General features: G+C 48.6%; 10 non-coding genes across 10 annotated transcripts; 5 read left to right on the top strand and 5 right to left on the bottom strand.

The window, feature by feature from the left end:
* Positions 1-765: 765 nt before the first annotated feature.
* Positions 766-848, bottom strand: trnal-cag (transfer RNA leucine (anticodon CAG)). Its single transcript has one exon. It is a non-coding gene; the product is annotated as a tRNA-Leu (tRNA).
* Positions 849-2,020: 1,172 nt separating this feature from the next.
* trnak-cuu (transfer RNA lysine (anticodon CUU)) lies at positions 2,021-2,093 on the top strand. Its single transcript has one exon. It is a non-coding gene; the product is annotated as a tRNA-Lys (tRNA).
* Positions 2,094-4,884: 2,791 nt separating this feature from the next.
* trnal-cag (transfer RNA leucine (anticodon CAG)) lies at positions 4,885-4,967 on the bottom strand. The gene has a single exon. It is a non-coding gene; the product is annotated as a tRNA-Leu (tRNA).
* Positions 4,968-6,139: 1,172 nt separating this feature from the next.
* trnak-cuu (transfer RNA lysine (anticodon CUU)) lies at positions 6,140-6,212 on the top strand. The gene has a single exon. It is a non-coding gene; the product is annotated as a tRNA-Lys (tRNA).
* A 2,791-nt stretch (positions 6,213-9,003) lies between these two features.
* On the bottom strand, positions 9,004-9,086 carry trnal-cag (transfer RNA leucine (anticodon CAG)). The gene has a single exon. It is a non-coding gene; the product is annotated as a tRNA-Leu (tRNA).
* Positions 9,087-10,258: 1,172 nt separating this feature from the next.
* trnak-cuu (transfer RNA lysine (anticodon CUU)) lies at positions 10,259-10,331 on the top strand. The gene has a single exon. It is a non-coding gene; the product is annotated as a tRNA-Lys (tRNA).
* A 2,791-nt stretch (positions 10,332-13,122) lies between these two features.
* Positions 13,123-13,205, bottom strand: trnal-cag (transfer RNA leucine (anticodon CAG)). Its single transcript has one exon. It is a non-coding gene; the product is annotated as a tRNA-Leu (tRNA).
* Positions 13,206-14,377: 1,172 nt separating this feature from the next.
* trnak-cuu (transfer RNA lysine (anticodon CUU)) lies at positions 14,378-14,450 on the top strand. The gene has a single exon. It is a non-coding gene; the product is annotated as a tRNA-Lys (tRNA).
* A 2,790-nt stretch (positions 14,451-17,240) lies between these two features.
* Positions 17,241-17,323, bottom strand: trnal-cag (transfer RNA leucine (anticodon CAG)). The gene has a single exon. It is a non-coding gene; the product is annotated as a tRNA-Leu (tRNA).
* Positions 17,324-18,495: 1,172 nt separating this feature from the next.
* On the top strand, positions 18,496-18,568 carry trnak-cuu (transfer RNA lysine (anticodon CUU)). Its single transcript has one exon. It is a non-coding gene; the product is annotated as a tRNA-Lys (tRNA).
* The last annotated feature ends 1,710 nt before the right edge of the window (positions 18,569-20,278 follow it).

The following is a 20,278-nucleotide window of genomic DNA, read 5'->3' as shown; positions in this document are numbered from 1 at the left end:
GTACAAACGCTAAATCGCTTGGACCTGCTGCCTTGGAAGTAATGTCTTCAACATCCACCAGTGACATTTCACAGCTGGAAGCACACAGCCACGCTTTTGGCATTGGCATGTCTTTTGCGCCCTACTTCCAGCCTTTGAAGACCTAATTATTCAAACTGAAAGAACCGGCTGAATGAGTGTTTGCAGTGCACCAGGAGGAGCAGGGACCATAGCATTGGAGGGGTGAAGATGGCGCAGATGGAAACGTTTTCATGCGCTCCTCTGGGAGGAATGAAAAGAAAAGACGAAACCGGAAACAGTAGTAGCCGCAAGAGGAAGTGTCTTCAAGCGCCAAGCAAGCGCTCCTCGTTAGTATAGTGGTGCGTATCCCCGCCTGTCACGTGGGAGACCAGGGATGGATTGCTTGACGGCGAGCCAGGTTGCTTTTCTCCCATCAGATTCCAACCGCTAATGCTAACGCAGTGTGTGGGAGCTTACATGCTTTTCCTTTCCCGTCTTTTTCGGACGACTATTCCAAAGGGGTAACCTGAAGGAATAGGGGCCTGAAGACACGAGGCATTCTTAAACCAGCACTGGGCTGCACGGCCTTCTGTTGTGATCAGGTTATATTCGAGTCAAAAAGCCAGAGCATCCGCTTCCATCCTATGGAGCACGAGCTAAATCGGAAGAGGCAGGGGATACACCTACGCCTATCGGCGCACATTCCCTGCGTCAGGCTGCTTCACCCATTTGCACCCGACTGGAGACAGCACTGAGCAAGCTTTTTGTCAGGAGTGGGATTCGAACCCACGCCTCCAGGGGAGACTGCGACCTGAACGCAGCGCCTTAGACCGCTCGGCCATCCTGACGCTGGCCCCTAATCCCGGGGCGGTCTGATGAGCCACCGCGATCCCACTACGCTCCTCGAGTATCGCACTGTTATTAATACTACATTGTGACTCCAGCATTAAAATGTTTGGAAAATGTGTCGGCTTTTATAATCCAGTGTAGAGCAGCATGTGATGATTTGTGCTACAACACCAAGCGCTCAAAGTGACGTCTGCGTTTGTCGTTGAAACTTTCAACTCTTTCATCACTTATGTAGGAAATAAAAAGAGCAGTTGTGCGCCACACGCAGAGAGGCCGTCAGCAGAGTGGCGCAGCGGAAGCGTGCTGGGCCCATAACCCAGAGGTCGATGGATCGAAACCATCCTCTGCTACGTGTGTCCTATGCACGATTCCTAAGCATGCCATTGGGTTAGCAAAGTGCCTTCAAATAGTCTGCATCTCCCTTTCTTTAAATTCTGTCCTGAGTTTCTCTCTCGTGTGTGTTTGTGCAAGCTTGACACTTGCGGGACTCTTTAATCTTCACCAATACGGAGATGACCAAATGTGTCTTCGGTTGTTCTGAGGTCTTTGATAGTTTCTTTGAAAGCTTCAACTGAACCTCGAAATCGAAGCAGTTATGTTTATATTGATTTCTCGCGTTAATCATTACGAACCAGGAACAGCCAGCACACTCGGTCGCATTAGTAATTATGTCACGTCTCTACTTAGCAGAGCATTCAAAGGCCCACTGGAAGTAGTAAAGCACTAAAACACTGCAAAACTGAACTCGGGAAAATCATACTGGGAGCTCTGAGCGATGTCTGCATCCAAGCCATCCAATACGGACTCTGAAACCTTGGAATATCAACACTATGATGCGCTACCTTTTACCTGGAGCAAAACGATGGAATTAGAAGAATGCTTACCGCAGGATACAACTGTGCCGCTGTTATTTGGAGCACGGTTTTCACTTGCATGAAAACTACAGCAGAACGTAGAAGGATGATCACTGAGGAGTCCACGCGGGCATGCTGAGGAGATTGTAGGTCGTACATTTCAATGATTACTGACATTTGCGCTGCTGGAGGTACAGTAATCAACAAAGAACAGGGTGTGCTACTCTCGAATCCGGTCAGCACATGATGAAAAGCCAGGAAGTATACCTTGTCAAATTGCCGTCAACAGGGACAAGTTAACCACCAGCTCCACCGGCGCCCGGCTAGCTCAGTCGGTAGAGCATGAGACTCTTAATCTCAGGGTCGTGGGTTCGAGCCCCACGTTGGGCGGTGCCCGTCTCCTTATTAACAAAGTTTCCCGCTCATCCTTGAACCTCTTACACCTCGATGGTACCGAGCACTGCGTTTTAATGCACAGGTGTGATCAAACCGAGATGAAAAGGGCGTATCTAGCTCCTTGCCCGAGAGATAAATCAAAGGTTCCGCAGATAATCCCTTGGCTCCGGTCACCCGGACGCAGATAGGAGCTGCAGCCATCATAACTTGTATGAAAACTAAGAAGAGCTCCTGTCTATTTACAGTTTCATTTACTCTAGCGTTTCCTTAAACATTGCGTGTACGAAGGCTAAGAAATTGGAGAGCTATTCTAATACAATAACTATTAGGAATCTTTTGGGCATAACAGTTTCACTGTGATTTTGCAGGTAACACGTACGTTGGGAAAACATTTTGAACGCGATCAATAACCGCACTGGAAAAATGTGGGAAAGAAAGGGCGAAAAGCGACTCTTCAACATGTGGAAATATCTTCCTGAGCGGAGCCCTCTTCTCGAAGCTCAACACTCTGCAAGAGTCACTTCTCCCAACTTGCGCCCGCAGGTTTCCGTAGTGTGCCTGCAAAGAGCCATCTGCTTGAGACAGGTGCACCTCCCGATTTCATTGAACTAAGCTAGATGCACAATTTCTAATGCAGCCTTCATCACAATAGACAGTTCATTTCTCGAAAGCTTGTCGTAAAAAAAGGAAACAAAGAACGAAAACGTATAGCTGACAATCTTCTGAAGATGCAGATTCAGCTTTGGGGAAATGGACATTTTATGTATGCAGATGCTTTTCAAGCGCTGGTTTTAGAACGTCGCTGTGCTTCCAGCATCCTTTTCAGCCTTCTAAACTGGCTACCGAGGTGCCGATCACATTGTAAAGCGGTTGAGAGGCCGGAGCTGCTCAAACCGCTCTTGCCGTTTCCCATCAATCAAAAGCACTATGTTGTTTCTTTGTATGGAAAGCTTTTCAAGTCTGGCATCGACACGCACCTTTCCTGAAACGTCCAAAAGGTGAATGCTTCGCAAAGAAATCCAGTCTACCTTCAGGGGGCATGATGTTGAAATCGGAATGAGCCCTGGGTGGGCTTGAAGCAGCAGCTGTTCAGTTAACAGCTGCACAGAAACGCACCCCGCTTGCTTTGTATCATTCGCAAGTTTCTGGTTAAAGAGTAAAAAAGGCTGGAATTCTTCTGCCAGCCGGCAGGATTTCTTCTGCACTCACCCAGAAAAGCCAAGAATTGTATTTCATCTTTCGCAAGCTGTATTTTCCAGGAGGAGAATGAATACTTGCATTAAACTGAATCAAGCCGACAGAGACGCACAGCCGTTGTTTTTCTCCATGGGAAGTTTTTCGTTAAGGAAAAACACCGTTGTCATTTTCTTGCCAGCCGGCGGTATTTCTTGTGCAGCGATGAGCCAGATTTGTATTTCGTATTTCGCAAGTTGTGTGAATTTCTTGAAGTTGAAAGTGAATTCGCTCCAGAAAAGAAATGTCCAGTCGCATGAAAGCCGTGGCTGTTTGTTAAACCGCAGGACCTGAGCTTGCGTTCTGTTTCTCATGGCGTTCGCAAAGGCGATTCCTGCCTTTAAAACTGCTGTGACTGCGACTGAAAGTGGCGTGTGGCGCAGCTTCTAAAGTCTTGTTGACGCTCCTCGATGTTGCTTTCTCTCTGCCTAAGGAAGTTCGATTGTCGCGTCGGAACGGGGAGACCTAATCCTTCCAGCTTTAAGCCACCCTTCAGTCTTCTGAAGGGTGTCCGAGTGCTAGCATGTCATTTGGCTTTTTTTTGGGGGGAAGCGGAGAGCGACATTGAAAAAGGTTACCGCCGCCGCCTCGCCCTCCGTGTTAAATGATCGCAAGCCGGCGGCGGCGGCGCTCCCTGTAGTCGTGGCCGAGCGGTTAAGGCGATGGGCTAGAAAGCCATTGGGGTCTCCCCGCGTCGGCTCGAATCCTGCCCACTACGGCGCCCTTCTCCTGTCGCTTCGGCCTGCCCAGAAAAAGGCGGAGTGCCGTTTCTCTCTTCCTGCTTCTTGTACAAACGCTAAATCGCTTGGACCTGCTGCCTTGGAAGTAATGTCTTCAACATCCACCAGTGACATTTCACAGCTGGAAGCACACAGCCACGCTTTTGGCATTGGCATGTCTTTTGCGCCCTACTTCCAGCCTTTGAAGACCTAATTATTCAAACTGAAAGAACCGGCTGAATGAGTGTTTGCAGTGCACCAGGAGGAGCAGGGACCATAGCATTGGAGGGGTGAAGATGGCGCAGATGGAAACGTTTTCATGCGCTCCTCTGGGAGGAATGAAAAGAAAAGACGAAACCGGAAACAGTAGTAGCCGCAAGAGGAAGTGTCTTCAAGCGCCAAGCAAGCGCTCCTCGTTAGTATAGTGGTGCGTATCCCCGCCTGTCACGTGGGAGACCAGGGATGGATTGCTTGACGGCGAGCCAGGTTGCTTTTCTCCCATCAGATTCCAACCGCTAATGCTAACGCAGTGTGTGGGAGCTTACATGCTTTTCCTTTCCCGTCTTTTTCGGACGACTATTCCAAAGGGGTAACCTGAAGGAATAGGGGCCTGAAGACACGAGGCATTCTTAAACCAGCACTGGGCTGCACGGCCTTCTGTTGTGATCAGGTTATATTCGAGTCAAAAAGCCAGAGCATCCGCTTCCATCCTATGGAGCACGAGCTAAATCGGAAGAGGCAGGGGATACACCTACGCCTATCGGCGCACATTCCCTGCGTCAGGCTGCTTCACCCATTTGCACCCGACTGGAGACAGCACTGAGCAAGCTTTTTGTCAGGAGTGGGATTCGAACCCACGCCTCCAGGGGAGACTGCGACCTGAACGCAGCGCCTTAGACCGCTCGGCCATCCTGACGCTGGCCCCTAATCCCGGGGCGGTCTGATGAGCCACCGCGATCCCACTACGCTCCTCGAGTATCGCACTGTTATTAATACTACATTGTGACTCCAGCATTAAAATGTTTGGAAAATGTGTCGGCTTTTATAATCCAGTGTAGAGCAGCATGTGATGATTTGTGCTACAACACCAAGCGCTCAAAGTGACGTCTGCGTTTGTCGTTGAAACTTTCAACTCTTTCATCACTTATGTAGGAAATAAAAAGAGCAGTTGTGCGCCACACGCAGAGAGGCCGTCAGCAGAGTGGCGCAGCGGAAGCGTGCTGGGCCCATAACCCAGAGGTCGATGGATCGAAACCATCCTCTGCTACGTGTGTCCTATGCACGATTCCTAAGCATGCCATTGGGTTAGCAAAGTGCCTTCAAATAGTCTGCATCTCCCTTTCTTTAAATTCTGTCCTGAGTTTCTCTCTCGTGTGTGTTTGTGCAAGCTTGACACTTGCGGGACTCTTTAATCTTCACCAATACGGAGATGACCAAATGTGTCTTCGGTTGTTCTGAGGTCTTTGATAGTTTCTTTGAAAGCTTCAACTGAACCTCGAAATCGAAGCAGTTATGTTTATATTGATTTCTCGCGTTAATCATTACGAACCAGGAACAGCCAGCACACTCGGTCGCATTAGTAATTATGTCACGTCTCTACTTAGCAGAGCATTCAAAGGCCCACTGGAAGTAGTAAAGCACTAAAACACTGCAAAACTGAACTCGGGAAAATCATACTGGGAGCTCTGAGCGATGTCTGCATCCAAGCCATCCAATACGGACTCTGAAACCTTGGAATATCAACACTATGATGCGCTACCTTTTACCTGGAGCAAAACGATGGAATTAGAAGAATGCTTACCGCAGGATACAACTGTGCCGCTGTTATTTGGAGCACGGTTTTCACTTGCATGAAAACTACAGCAGAACGTAGAAGGATGATCACTGAGGAGTCCACGCGGGCATGCTGAGGAGATTGTAGGTCGTACATTTCAATGATTACTGACATTTGCGCTGCTGGAGGTACAGTAATCAACAAAGAACAGGGTGTGCTACTCTCGAATCCGGTCAGCACATGATGAAAAGCCAGGAAGTATACCTTGTCAAATTGCCGTCAACAGGGACAAGTTAACCACCAGCTCCACCGGCGCCCGGCTAGCTCAGTCGGTAGAGCATGAGACTCTTAATCTCAGGGTCGTGGGTTCGAGCCCCACGTTGGGCGGTGCCCGTCTCCTTATTAACAAAGTTTCCCGCTCATCCTTGAACCTCTTACACCTCGATGGTACCGAGCACTGCGTTTTAATGCACAGGTGTGATCAAACCGAGATGAAAAGGGCGTATCTAGCTCCTTGCCCGAGAGATAAATCAAAGGTTCCGCAGATAATCCCTTGGCTCCGGTCACCCGGACGCAGATAGGAGCTGCAGCCATCATAACTTGTATGAAAACTAAGAAGAGCTCCTGTCTATTTACAGTTTCATTTACTCTAGCGTTTCCTTAAACATTGCGTGTACGAAGGCTAAGAAATTGGAGAGCTATTCTAATACAATAACTATTAGGAATCTTTTGGGCATAACAGTTTCACTGTGATTTTGCAGGTAACACGTACGTTGGGAAAACATTTTGAACGCGATCAATAACCGCACTGGAAAAATGTGGGAAAGAAAGGGCGAAAAGCGACTCTTCAACATGTGGAAATATCTTCCTGAGCGGAGCCCTCTTCTCGAAGCTCAACACTCTGCAAGAGTCACTTCTCCCAACTTGCGCCCGCAGGTTTCCGTAGTGTGCCTGCAAAGAGCCATCTGCTTGAGACAGGTGCACCTCCCGATTTCATTGAACTAAGCTAGATGCACAATTTCTAATGCAGCCTTCATCACAATAGACAGTTCATTTCTCGAAAGCTTGTCGTAAAAAAAGGAAACAAAGAACGAAAACGTATAGCTGACAATCTTCTGAAGATGCAGATTCAGCTTTGGGGAAATGGACATTTTATGTATGCAGATGCTTTTCAAGCGCTGGTTTTAGAACGTCGCTGTGCTTCCAGCATCCTTTTCAGCCTTCTAAACTGGCTACCGAGGTGCCGATCACATTGTAAAGCGGTTGAGAGGCCGGAGCTGCTCAAACCGCTCTTGCCGTTTCCCATCAATCAAAAGCACTATGTTGTTTCTTTGTATGGAAAGCTTTTCAAGTCTGGCATCGACACGCACCTTTCCTGAAACGTCCAAAAGGTGAATGCTTCGCAAAGAAATCCAGTCTACCTTCAGGGGGCATGATGTTGAAATCGGAATGAGCCCTGGGTGGGCTTGAAGCAGCAGCTGTTCAGTTAACAGCTGCACAGAAACGCACCCCGCTTGCTTTGTATCATTCGCAAGTTTCTGGTTAAAGAGTAAAAAAGGCTGGAATTCTTCTGCCAGCCGGCAGGATTTCTTCTGCACTCACCCAGAAAAGCCAAGAATTGTATTTCATCTTTCGCAAGCTGTATTTTCCAGGAGGAGAATGAATACTTGCATTAAACTGAATCAAGCCGACAGAGACGCACAGCCGTTGTTTTTCTCCATGGGAAGTTTTTCGTTAAGGAAAAACACCGTTGTCATTTTCTTGCCAGCCGGCGGTATTTCTTGTGCAGCGATGAGCCAGATTTGTATTTCGTATTTCGCAAGTTGTGTGAATTTCTTGAAGTTGAAAGTGAATTCGCTCCAGAAAAGAAATGTCCAGTCGCATGAAAGCCGTGGCTGTTTGTTAAACCGCAGGACCTGAGCTTGCGTTCTGTTTCTCATGGCGTTCGCAAAGGCGATTCCTGCCTTTAAAACTGCTGTGACTGCGACTGAAAGTGGCGTGTGGCGCAGCTTCTAAAGTCTTGTTGACGCTCCTCGATGTTGCTTTCTCTCTGCCTAAGGAAGTTCGATTGTCGCGTCGGAACGGGGAGACCTAATCCTTCCAGCTTTAAGCCACCCTTCAGTCTTCTGAAGGGTGTCCGAGTGCTAGCATGTCATTTGGCTTTTTTTTGGGGGGAAGCGGAGAGCGACATTGAAAAAGGTTACCGCCGCCGCCTCGCCCTCCGTGTTAAATGATCGCAAGCCGGCGGCGGCGGCGCTCCCTGTAGTCGTGGCCGAGCGGTTAAGGCGATGGGCTAGAAAGCCATTGGGGTCTCCCCGCGTCGGCTCGAATCCTGCCCACTACGGCGCCCTTCTCCTGTCGCTTCGGCCTGCCCAGAAAAAGGCGGAGTGCCGTTTCTCTCTTCCTGCTTCTTGTACAAACGCTAAATCGCTTGGACCTGCTGCCTTGGAAGTAATGTCTTCAACATCCACCAGTGACATTTCACAGCTGGAAGCACACAGCCACGCTTTTGGCATTGGCATGTCTTTTGCGCCCTACTTCCAGCCTTTGAAGACCTAATTATTCAAACTGAAAGAACCGGCTGAATGAGTGTTTGCAGTGCACCAGGAGGAGCAGGGACCATAGCATTGGAGGGGTGAAGATGGCGCAGATGGAAACGTTTTCATGCGCTCCTCTGGGAGGAATGAAAAGAAAAGACGAAACCGGAAACAGTAGTAGCCGCAAGAGGAAGTGTCTTCAAGCGCCAAGCAAGCGCTCCTCGTTAGTATAGTGGTGCGTATCCCCGCCTGTCACGTGGGAGACCAGGGATGGATTGCTTGACGGCGAGCCAGGTTGCTTTTCTCCCATCAGATTCCAACCGCTAATGCTAACGCAGTGTGTGGGAGCTTACATGCTTTTCCTTTCCCGTCTTTTTCGGACGACTATTCCAAAGGGGTAACCTGAAGGAATAGGGGCCTGAAGACACGAGGCATTCTTAAACCAGCACTGGGCTGCACGGCCTTCTGTTGTGATCAGGTTATATTCGAGTCAAAAAGCCAGAGCATCCGCTTCCATCCTATGGAGCACGAGCTAAATCGGAAGAGGCAGGGGATACACCTACGCCTATCGGCGCACATTCCCTGCGTCAGGCTGCTTCACCCATTTGCACCCGACTGGAGACAGCACTGAGCAAGCTTTTTGTCAGGAGTGGGATTCGAACCCACGCCTCCAGGGGAGACTGCGACCTGAACGCAGCGCCTTAGACCGCTCGGCCATCCTGACGCTGGCCCCTAATCCCGGGGCGGTCTGATGAGCCACCGCGATCCCACTACGCTCCTCGAGTATCGCACTGTTATTAATACTACATTGTGACTCCAGCATTAAAATGTTTGGAAAATGTGTCGGCTTTTATAATCCAGTGTAGAGCAGCATGTGATGATTTGTGCTACAACACCAAGCGCTCAAAGTGACGTCTGCGTTTGTCGTTGAAACTTTCAACTCTTTCATCACTTATGTAGGAAATAAAAAGAGCAGTTGTGCGCCACACGCAGAGAGGCCGTCAGCAGAGTGGCGCAGCGGAAGCGTGCTGGGCCCATAACCCAGAGGTCGATGGATCGAAACCATCCTCTGCTACGTGTGTCCTATGCACGATTCCTAAGCATGCCATTGGGTTAGCAAAGTGCCTTCAAATAGTCTGCATCTCCCTTTCTTTAAATTCTGTCCTGAGTTTCTCTCTCGTGTGTGTTTGTGCAAGCTTGACACTTGCGGGACTCTTTAATCTTCACCAATACGGAGATGACCAAATGTGTCTTCGGTTGTTCTGAGGTCTTTGATAGTTTCTTTGAAAGCTTCAACTGAACCTCGAAATCGAAGCAGTTATGTTTATATTGATTTCTCGCGTTAATCATTACGAACCAGGAACAGCCAGCACACTCGGTCGCATTAGTAATTATGTCACGTCTCTACTTAGCAGAGCATTCAAAGGCCCACTGGAAGTAGTAAAGCACTAAAACACTGCAAAACTGAACTCGGGAAAATCATACTGGGAGCTCTGAGCGATGTCTGCATCCAAGCCATCCAATACGGACTCTGAAACCTTGGAATATCAACACTATGATGCGCTACCTTTTACCTGGAGCAAAACGATGGAATTAGAAGAATGCTTACCGCAGGATACAACTGTGCCGCTGTTATTTGGAGCACGGTTTTCACTTGCATGAAAACTACAGCAGAACGTAGAAGGATGATCACTGAGGAGTCCACGCGGGCATGCTGAGGAGATTGTAGGTCGTACATTTCAATGATTACTGACATTTGCGCTGCTGGAGGTACAGTAATCAACAAAGAACAGGGTGTGCTACTCTCGAATCCGGTCAGCACATGATGAAAAGCCAGGAAGTATACCTTGTCAAATTGCCGTCAACAGGGACAAGTTAACCACCAGCTCCACCGGCGCCCGGCTAGCTCAGTCGGTAGAGCATGAGACTCTTAATCTCAGGGTCGTGGGTTCGAGCCCCACGTTGGGCGGTGCCCGTCTCCTTATTAACAAAGTTTCCCGCTCATCCTTGAACCTCTTACACCTCGATGGTACCGAGCACTGCGTTTTAATGCACAGGTGTGATCAAACCGAGATGAAAAGGGCGTATCTAGCTCCTTGCCCGAGAGATAAATCAAAGGTTCCGCAGATAATCCCTTGGCTCCGGTCACCCGGACGCAGATAGGAGCTGCAGCCATCATAACTTGTATGAAAACTAAGAAGAGCTCCTGTCTATTTACAGTTTCATTTACTCTAGCGTTTCCTTAAACATTGCGTGTACGAAGGCTAAGAAATTGGAGAGCTATTCTAATACAATAACTATTAGGAATCTTTTGGGCATAACAGTTTCACTGTGATTTTGCAGGTAACACGTACGTTGGGAAAACATTTTGAACGCGATCAATAACCGCACTGGAAAAATGTGGGAAAGAAAGGGCGAAAAGCGACTCTTCAACATGTGGAAATATCTTCCTGAGCGGAGCCCTCTTCTCGAAGCTCAACACTCTGCAAGAGTCACTTCTCCCAACTTGCGCCCGCAGGTTTCCGTAGTGTGCCTGCAAAGAGCCATCTGCTTGAGACAGGTGCACCTCCCGATTTCATTGAACTAAGCTAGATGCACAATTTCTAATGCAGCCTTCATCACAATAGACAGTTCATTTCTCGAAAGCTTGTCGTAAAAAAAGGAAACAAAGAACGAAAACGTATAGCTGACAATCTTCTGAAGATGCAGATTCAGCTTTGGGGAAATGGACATTTTATGTATGCAGATGCTTTTCAAGCGCTGGTTTTAGAACGTCGCTGTGCTTCCAGCATCCTTTTCAGCCTTCTAAACTGGCTACCGAGGTGCCGATCACATTGTAAAGCGGTTGAGAGGCCGGAGCTGCTCAAACCGCTCTTGCCGTTTCCCATCAATCAAAAGCACTATGTTGTTTCTTTGTATGGAAAGCTTTTCAAGTCTGGCATCGACACGCACCTTTCCTGAAACGTCCAAAAGGTGAATGCTTCGCAAAGAAATCCAGTCTACCTTCAGGGGGCATGATGTTGAAATCGGAATGAGCCCTGGGTGGGCTTGAAGCAGCAGCTGTTCAGTTAACAGCTGCACAGAAACGCACCCCGCTTGCTTTGTATCATTCGCAAGTTTCTGGTTAAAGAGTAAAAAAGGCTGGAATTCTTCTGCCAGCCGGCAGGATTTCTTCTGCACTCACCCAGAAAAGCCAAGAATTGTATTTCATCTTTCGCAAGCTGTATTTTCCAGGAGGAGAATGAATACTTGCATTAAACTGAATCAAGCCGACAGAGACGCACAGCCGTTGTTTTTCTCCATGGGAAGTTTTTCGTTAAGGAAAAACACCGTTGTCATTTTCTTGCCAGCCGGCGGTATTTCTTGTGCAGCGATGAGCCAGATTTGTATTTCGTATTTCGCAAGTTGTGTGAATTTCTTGAAGTTGAAAGTGAATTCGCTCCAGAAAAGAAATGTCCAGTCGCATGAAAGCCGTGGCTGTTTGTTAAACCGCAGGACCTGAGCTTGCGTTCTGTTTCTCATGGCGTTCGCAAAGGCGATTCCTGCCTTTAAAACTGCTGTGACTGCGACTGAAAGTGGCGTGTGGCGCAGCTTCTAAAGTCTTGTTGACGCTCCTCGATGTTGCTTTCTCTCTGCCTAAGGAAGTTCGATTGTCGCGTCGGAACGGGGAGACCTAATCCTTCCAGCTTTAAGCCACCCTTCAGTCTTCTGAAGGGTGTCCGAGTGCTAGCATGTCATTTGGCTTTTTTTGGGGGGGAAGCGGAGAGCGACATTGAAAAAGGTTACCGCCGCCGCCTCGCCCTCCGTGTTAAATGATCGCAAGCCGGCGGCGGCGGCGCTCCCTGTAGTCGTGGCCGAGCGGTTAAGGCGATGGGCTAGAAAGCCATTGGGGTCTCCCCGCGTCGGCTCGAATCCTGCCCACTACGGCGCCCTTCTCCTGTCGCTTCGGCCTGCCCAGAAAAAGGCGGAGTGCCGTTTCTCTCTTCCTGCTTCTTGTACAAACGCTAAATCGCTTGGACCTGCTGCCTTGGAAGTAATGTCTTCAACATCCACCAGTGACATTTCACAGCTGGAAGCACACAGCCACGCTTTTGGCATTGGCATGTCTTTTGCGCCCTACTTCCAGCCTTTGAAGACCTAATTATTCAAACTGAAAGAACCGGCTGAATGAGTGTTTGCAGTGCACCAGGAGGAGCAGGGACCATAGCATTGGAGGGGTGAGGATGGCGCAGATGGAAACGTTTTCATGCGCTCCTCTGGGAGGAATGAAAAGAAAAGACGAAACCGGAAACAGTAGTAGCCGCAAGAGGAAGTGTCTTCAAGCGCCAAGCAAGCGCTCCTCGTTAGTATAGTGGTGCGTATCCCCGCCTGTCACGTGGGAGACCAGGGATGGATTGCTTGACGGCGAGCCAGGTTGCTTTTCTCCCATCAGATTCCAACCGCTAATGCTAACGCAGTGTGTGGGAGCTTACATGCTTTTCCTTTCCCGTCTTTTTCGGACGACTATTCCAAAGGGGTAACCTGAAGGAATAGGGGCCTGAAGACACGAGGCATTCTTAAACCAGCACTGGGCTGCACGGCCTTCTGTTGTGATCAGGTTATATTCGAGTCAAAAAGCCAGAGCATCCGCTTCCATCCTATGGAGCACGAGCTAAATCGGAAGAGGCAGGGGATACACCTACGCCTATCGGCGCACGTTCCCTGCGTCAGGCTGCTTCACCCATTTGCACCCGACTGGAGACGGCACTGAGCAAGCTTTTTGTCAGGAGTGGGATTCGAACCCACGCCTCCAGGGGAGACTGCGACCTGAACGCAGCGCCTTAGACCGCTCGGCCATCCTGACGCGGGCCCCCTGTCCCGGGGCGGTCTGATGAGCCACCGCGATCCCACTACGCTCCTCGAGTATCGCACTGTTATTAATACTACAGTGTGACTCCAGCATTAAAATGTTTGGAAAATGTGTCGGCTTTTATAATCCAGTGTAGAGCAGCATGTGATGATTTGTGCTACAACACCAAGCGCTCAAAGTGACGTCTGCGTTTGTCGTTGAAACTTTCAACTCTTTCATCACTTATGTAGGAAATAAAAAGAGCAGTTGTGCGCCACACGCAGAGAGGCCGTCAGCAGAGTGGCGCAGCGGAAGCGTGCTGGGCCCATAACCCAGAGGTCGATGGATCGAAACCATCCTCTGCTACGTGTGTCCTATGCACGATTCATAAGCATGCCATTGGGTTAGCAAAGTGCCTTCAAATAGTCTGCATCTCCCTTTCTTTAAATTCTGTCCTGAGTTTCTCTCTCGTGTGTGTTTGTGCAAGCTTGACACTTGCGGGACTCTTTAATCTTCACCAATACGGAGATGACCAAATGTGTCTTCGGTTGTTCTGAGGTCTTTGATAGTTTCTTTGAAAGCTTCAACTGAACCTCGAAATCGAAGCAGTTATGTTTATATTGATTTCTCGCGTTAATCATTACGAACCAGGAACAGCCAGCACACTCGGTCGCATTAGTAATTATGTCACGTCTCTACTTAGCAGAGCATTCAAAGGCCCACTGGAAGTAGTAAAGCACTAAAACACTGCAAAACTGAACTCGGGAAAATCATACTGGGAGCTCTGAGCGATGTCTGCATCCAAGCCATCCAATACGGACTCTGAAACCTTGGAATATCAACACTATGATGCGCTACCTTTTACCTGGAGCAAAACGATGGAATTAGAAGAATGCTTACCGCAGGATACAACTGTGCCGCTGTTATTTGGAGCACGGTTTTCACTTGCATGAAAACTACAGCAGAACGTAGAAGGATGATCACTGAGGAGTCCACGCGGGCATGCTGAGGAGATTGTAGGTCGTACATTTCAATGATTACTGACATTTGCGCTGCTGGAGGTACAGTAATCAACAAAGAACAGGGTGTGCTACTCTCGAATCCGGTCAGCACATGATGAAAAGCCAGGAAGTATACCTTGTCAAATTGCCGTCAACAGGGACAAGTTAACCACCAGCTCCACCGGTGCCCGGCTAGCTCAGTCGGTAGAGCATGAGACTCTTAATCTCAGGGTCGTGGGTTCGAGCCCCACGTTGGGCGGTGCCCGTCTCCTTATTAACAAAGTTTCCCGCTCATCCTTGAACCTCTTACACCTCGATGGTACCGAGCACTGCGTTTTAATGCACAGGTGTGATCAAACCGAGATGAAAAGGGCGTATCTAGCTCCTTGCCCGAGAGATAAATCAAGGGTTCCGCAGATAATCCCTTGGCTCCGGTCACCCGGACGCAGATAGGAGCTGCAGCCATCATAACTTGTATGAAAACTAAGAAGAGCTCCTGTCTATTTACAGTTTCATTTACTCTAGCGTTTCCTTAAACATTGCGTGTACGAAGGCTAAGAAATTGGAGAGCTATTCTAATACAATAACTATTAGGAATCTTTTGGGCATAACAGTTTCACTGTGATTTTGCAGGTAACACGTACGTTGGGAAAACATTTTGAACGCGATCAATAACCGCACTGGAAAAATGTGGGAAAGAAAGGGCGAAAAGCGACTCTTCAACATGTGGAAATATCTTCCTGAGCGGAGCCCTCTTCTCGAAGCTCAACACTCTGCAAGAGTCACTTCTCCCAACTTGCGCCCGCAGGTTTCCGTAGTGTGCCTGCAAAGAGCCATCCGCTTGAGACAGGTGCACCTCCCGATTTCATTGAACTAAGCTAGATGCACAATTTCTAATGCAGCCTTCATCACAATAGACAGTTCATTTCTCGAAGCTTGTCGTAAAAAAAGGAAACAAAGAACGAAAACGTATAGCTGACAATCTTCTGAAGATGCAGATTCAGCTTTGGGGAAATGGACATTTTATGTATGCAGATGCTTTTCAAGCGCTGGTTTTAGAACGTCGCTGTGCTTCCAGCATCCTTTTCAGCCTTCTAAACTGGCTACCGAGGTGCCGATCACATTGTAAAGCGGTTGAGAGGCCGGAGCTGCTCAAACCGCTCTTGCCGTTTCCCATCAATCAAAAGCACTATGTTGTTTCTTTGTATGGAAAGCTTTTCAAGTCTGGCATCGACACGCACCTTTCCTGAAACGTCCAAAAGGTGAATGCTTCGCAAAGAAATCCAGTCTACCTTCAGGGGGCATGATGTTGAAATCGGAATGAGCCCTGGGTGGGCTTGAAGCAGCAGCTGTTCAGTTAACAGCTGCACAGAAACGCACCCCGCTTGCTTTGTATCATTCGCAAGTTTCTGGTTAAAGAGTAAAAAAGGCTGGAATTCTTCTGCCAGCCGGCAGGATTTCTTCTGCACTCACCCAGAAAAGCCAAGAATTGTATTTCATCTTTCGCAAGCTGTATTTTCCAGGAGGAGAATGAATACTTGCATTAAACTGAATCAAGCCGACAGAGACGCACAGCCGTTGTTTTTCTCCATGGGAAGTTTTTCGTTAAGGAAAAACACCGTTGTCATTTTCTTGCCAGCCGGCGGTATTTCTTGTGCAGCGATGAGCCAGATTTGTATTTCGTATTTCGCAAGTTGTGTGAATTTCTTGAAGTTGAAAGTGAATTCGCTCCAGAAAAGAAATGTCCAGTCGCATGAAAGCCGTGGCTGTTTGTTAAACCGCAGGACCTGAGCTTGCGTTCTGTTTCTCATGGCGTTCGCAAAGGCGATTCCTGCCTTTAAAACTGCTGTGACTGCGACTGAAAGTGGCGTGTGGCGCAGCTTCTAAAGTCTTGTTGACGCTCCTCGATGTTGCTTTCTCTCTGCCTAAGGAAGTTCGATTGTCGCGTCGGAACGGGGAGACCTAATCCTTCCAGCTTTAAGCCACCCTTCAGTCTTCTGAAGGGTGTCCGAGTGCTAGCATGTCATTTGGCTTTTTTTGGGGGGGAAGCGGAGAGCGACATTGAAAAAGGTTACCGCCGCCGCCTCGCCCTCCGTGTTAAATGATCGCAAGCCGGCGGCGGCGGCGCTCCCTGTAGTCGTGGCCGAGCGGTTAAGGCGATGGGCTAGAAAGCCATTGGGGTCTCCCCGCGTCGGCTCGAATCCTGCCCACTACGGCGCCCTTCTCCTGTCGCTTCGGCCTGCCCAGAAAAAGGCGGAGTGCCGTTTCTCTCTTCCTGCTTCTTGTACAAACGCTAAATCGCTTGGACCTGCTGCCTTGGAAGTAATGTCTTCAACATCCACCAGTGACATTTCACAGCTGGAAGCACACAGCCACGCTTTTGGCATTGGCATGTCTTTTGCGCCCTACTTCCAGCCTTTGAAGACCTAATTATTCAAACTGAAAGAACCGGCTGAATGAGTGTTTGCAGTGCACCAGGAGGAGCAGGGACCATAGCATTGGAGGGGTGAGGATGGCGCAGATGGAAACGTTTTCATGCGCTCCTCTGGGAGGAATGAAAAGAAAAGACGAAACCGGAAACAGTAGTAGCCGCAAGAGGAAGTGTCTTCAAGCGCCAAGCAAGCGCTCCTCGTTAGTATAGTGGTGCGTATCCCCGCCTGTCACGTGGGAGACCAGGGATGGATTGCTTGACGGCGAGCCAGGTTGCTTTTCTCCCATCAGATTCCAACCGCTAATGCTAACGCAGTGTGTGGGAGCTTACATGCTTTTCCTTTCCCGTCTTTTTCGGACGACTATTCCAAAGGGGTAACCTGAAGGAATAGGGGCCTGAAGACACGAGGCATTCTTAAACCAGCACTGGGCTGCACGGCCTTCTGTTGTGATCAGGTTATATTCGAGTCAAAAAGCCAGAGCATCCGCTTCCATCCTATGGAGCACGAGCTAAATCGGAAGAGGCAGGGGATACACCTACGCCTATCGGCGCACGTTCCCTGCGTCAGGCTGCTTCACCCATTTGCACCCGACTGGAGACGGCACTGAGCAAGCTTTTTGTCAGGAGTGGGATTCGAACCCACGCCTCCAGGGGAGACTGCGACCTGAACGCAGCGCCTTAGACCGCTCGGCCATCCTGACGCGGGCCCCCTGTCCCGGGGCGGTCTGATGAGCCACCGCGATCCCACTACGCTCCTCGAGTATCGCACTGTTATTAATACTACAGTGTGACTCCAGCATTAAAATGTTTGGAAAATGTGTCGGCTTTTATAATCCAGTGTAGAGCAGCATGTGATGATTTGTGCTACAACACCAAGCGCTCAAAGTGACGTCTGCGTTTGTCGTTGAAACTTTCAACTCTTTCATCACTTATGTAGGAAATAAAAAGAGCAGTTGTGCGCCACACGCAGAGAGGCCGTCAGCAGAGTGGCGCAGCGGAAGCGTGCTGGGCCCATAACCCAGAGGTCGATGGATCGAAACCATCCTCTGCTACGTGTGTCCTATGCACGATTCATAAGCATGCCATTGGGTTAGCAAAGTGCCTTCAAATAGTCTGCATCTCCCTTTCTTTAAATTCTGTCCTGAGTTTCTCTCTCGTGTGTGTTTGTGCAAGCTTGACACTTGCGGGACTCTTTAATCTTCACCAATACGGAGATGACCAAATGTGTCTTCGGTTGTTCTGAGGTCTTTGATAGTTTCTTTGAAAGCTTCAACTGAACCTCGAAATCGAAGCAGTTATGTTTATATTGATTTCTCGCGTTAATCATTACGAACCAGGAACAGCCAGCACACTCGGTCGCATTAGTAATTATGTCACGTCTCTACTTAGCAGAGCATTCAAAGGCCCACTGGAAGTAGTAAAGCACTAAAACACTGCAAAACTGAACTCGGGAAAATCATACTGGGAGCTCTGAGCGATGTCTGCATCCAAGCCATCCAATACGGACTCTGAAACCTTGGAATATCAACACTATGATGCGCTACCTTTTACCTGGAGCAAAACGATGGAATTAGAAGAATGCTTACCGCAGGATACAACTGTGCCGCTGTTATTTGGAGCACGGTTTTCACTTGCATGAAAACTACAGCAGAACGTAGAAGGATGATCACTGAGGAGTCCACGCGGGCATGCTGAGGAGATTGTAGGTCGTACATTTCAATGATTACTGACATTTGCGCTGCTGGAGGTACAGTAATCAACAAAGAACAGGGTGTGCTACTCTCGAATCCGGTCAGCACATGATGAAAAGCCAGGAAGTATACCTTGTCAAATTGCCGTCAACAGGGACAAGTTAACCACCAGCTCCACCGGTGCCCGGCTAGCTCAGTCGGTAGAGCATGAGACTCTTAATCTCAGGGTCGTGGGTTCGAGCCCCACGTTGGGCGGTGCCCGTCTCCTTATTAACAAAGTTTCCCGCTCATCCTTGAACCTCTTACACCTCGATGGTACCGAGCACTGCGTTTTAATGCACAGGTGTGATCAAACCGAGATGAAAAGGGCGTATCTAGCTCCTTGCCCGAGAGATAAATCAAGGGTTCCGCAGATAATCCCTTGGCTCCGGTCACCCGGACGCAGATAGGAGCTGCAGCCATCATAACTTGTATGAAAACTAAGAAGAGCTCCTGTCTATTTACAGTTTCATTTACTCTAGCGTTTCCTTAAACATTGCGTGTACGAAGGCTAAGAAATTGGAGAGCTATTCTAATACAATAACTATTAGGAATCTTTTGGGCATAACAGTTTCACTGTGATTTTGCAGGTAACACGTACGTTGGGAAAACATTTTGAACGCGATCAATAACCGCACTGGAAAAATGTGGGAAAGAAAGGGCGAAAAGCGACTCTTCAACATGTGGAAATATCTTCCTGAGCGGAGCCCTCTTCTCGAAGCTCAACACTCTGCAAGAGTCACTTCTCCCAACTTGCGCCCGCAGGTTTCCGTAGTGTGCCTGCAAAGAGCCATCCGCTTGAGACAGGTGCACCTCCCGATTTCATTGAACTAAGCTAGATGCACAATTTCTAATGCAGCCTTCATCACAATAGACAGTTCATTTCTCGAAGCTTGTCGTAAAAAAAGGAAACAAAGAACGAAAACGTATAGCTGACAATCTTCTGAAGATGCAGATTCAGCTTTGGGGAAATGGACATTTTATGTATGCAGATGCTTTTCAAGCGCTGGTTTTAGAACGTCGCTGTGCTTCCAGCATCCTTTTCAGCCTTCTAAACTGGCTACCGAGGTGCCGATCACATTGTAAAGCGGTTGAGAGGCCGGAGCTGCTCAAACCGCTCTTGCCGTTTCCCATCAATCAAAAGCACTATGTTGTTTCTTTGTATGGAAAGCTTTTCAAGTCTGGCATCGACACGCACCTTTCCTGAAACGTCCAAAAGGTGAATGCTTCGCAAAGAAATCCAGTCTACCTTCAGGGGGCATGATGTTGAAATCGGAATGAGCCCTGGGTGGGCTTGAAGCAGCAGCTGTTCAGTTAACAGCTGCACAGAAACGCACCCCGCTTGCTTTGTATCATTCGCAAGTTTCTGGTTAAAGAGTAAAAAAGGCTGGAATTCTTCTGCCAGCCGGCAGGATTTCTTCTGCACTCACCCAGAAAAGCCAAGAATTGTATTTCATCTTTCGCAAGCTGTATTTTCCAGGAGGAGAATGAATACTTGCATTAAACTGAATCAAGCCGACAGAGACGCACAGCCGTTGTTTTTCTCCATGGGAAGTTTTTCGTTAAGGAAAAACACCGTTGTCATTTTCTTGCCAGCCGGCGGTATTTCTTGTGCAGCGATGAGCCAGATTTGTATTTCGTATTTCGCAAGTTGTGTGAATTTCTTGAAGTTGAAAGTGAATTCGCTCCAGAAAAGAAATGTCCAGTCGCATGAAAGCCGTGGCTGTTTGTTAAACCGCAGGACCTGAGCTTGCGTTCTGTTTCTCATGGCGTTCGCAAAGGCGATTCCTGCCTTTAAAACTGCTGTGACTGCGACTGAAAGTGGCGTGTGGCGCAGCTTCTAAAGTCTTGTTGACGCTCCTCGATGTTGCTTTCTCTCTGCCTAAGGAAGTTCGATTGTCGCGTCGGAACGGGGAGACCTAATCC

This window comes from Lepisosteus oculatus, unplaced genomic scaffold (assembly GCF_040954835.1).
Source record: "Lepisosteus oculatus isolate fLepOcu1 unplaced genomic scaffold, fLepOcu1.hap2 HAP2_SCAFFOLD_39, whole genome shotgun sequence".
Classification (NCBI taxonomy): domain Eukaryota; kingdom Metazoa; phylum Chordata; class Actinopteri; order Semionotiformes; family Lepisosteidae; genus Lepisosteus; species Lepisosteus oculatus.
Note: the sequence above shows the minus strand (reverse complement) of the source record. Positions and strands in the feature narration are given on the sequence as shown.